We start from the raw sequence: 1,188 nt of genomic DNA on the forward strand, positions 1-1,188 counted from the left end.
CACACACACACACACACACACACACACACACACACACACACACACACACACACACACAGAGGGTGGCAGCTCCTCTTTTTCAACCAATCTGGGGGAAATAAACCGAAATCATGAACAAATGCTCGTAGTGTCATTCGAACAGTTAGCTCGCCCGTCTGAAAATCACAAAATCTAGTTCTCAAACTTTTATTCTGTTGTGAACTAGGGGTGTAACGATACATCGATCTATATCAATATATTGATTTGAACGGTTCATGGTTCAGTTATATCGAGGCAAAATGAAAATATCGATCTAAATCGTCATCGTATTCTCCATGGTCATTCAAACATATCGATGTAATATCGTATCGTGATAAAGCTGGTGATTTACACCCCTATTGTGACCCATCGTGCCACACCTCCAATAGTGTTGCACGCTTTTTGTCTTGACAGAAACAAAGCCCAGCTGCAGAATTTGAGGCATAAAAAAAATCGAGGCTAAATTTGAATTCATCTTCGATACTTGTTTCCTTGTTTGGGACTCGAGCCTTAACATTTACAGATTAGATCATCTGAGATGGGATTCTGTGGAAATGTTAATAGTCAATATCTTACCTGCCGAGATAAATCTTTAACCTCAGATTAAAAGGCAGCCGATAGAATCGACGAGCTAACAGCTAGTTCAAGCCGAAACCAAGACCTGAGCTGATCGATTCTGTAGCATTTTATTCAAAGTTATTTTATAAACTTTTACATCATTAATTTCACATTATACAGTTGTTTATTTATAATTATGTGGTTATTTTCACTAAGAACAGCAGCAGGCACTAGCAGCCTTGGACATCTTTGGAAAGGGTTATTGTATTTCTGCAGGAACAACTATATAACGCTAACGTAAAAGTTTATAAAATACTGTTTGCTATGATAAATTTAAGATCAGACATTTAAACCAACTTTTGCCTTGGCCCAGCTCAGATTACCTGTTCAGAATTCAACTATTTCTCCAAACAACGTGCCATCTATGACAGGTAAGATATTTTTTATTAAGTATCCCCACTCTCCTCTGCTTTTAAAACAACACAACTTGATCAGGTCTTTGACTTCCATCTGAAAGCAGATCACACAGACCAGCTCCACACCACTGTCTCAAACAAGACACACACACACACACACACACACACACACACACACACACACACACACACACAC

At 38.7% G+C, this 1,188-nt stretch overlaps 1 long non-coding RNA gene across 1 annotated transcript in view; it reads right to left on the reverse strand.

The window, feature by feature from the left end:
• LOC106518573 (uncharacterized) overlaps window positions 1–1,182 on the reverse strand; it is a 12,096-nt gene extending 10,914 nt beyond the window's left edge. The window contains exon 1 of the long non-coding RNA XR_001310334.1: window positions 6–1,182. This is a non-coding gene — a long non-coding RNA (uncharacterized LOC106518573). The remainder of the gene's footprint in view (window positions 1–5) is intronic.
• Window positions 1,183–1,188: the final 6 nt, after the last annotated feature.

The sequence above is a fragment of the Austrofundulus limnaeus genome, unplaced genomic scaffold (assembly GCF_001266775.1).
Source record: "Austrofundulus limnaeus strain Quisiro unplaced genomic scaffold, Austrofundulus_limnaeus-1.0 Scaffold63, whole genome shotgun sequence".
NCBI classification, from domain to species: domain Eukaryota; kingdom Metazoa; phylum Chordata; class Actinopteri; order Cyprinodontiformes; family Rivulidae; genus Austrofundulus; species Austrofundulus limnaeus.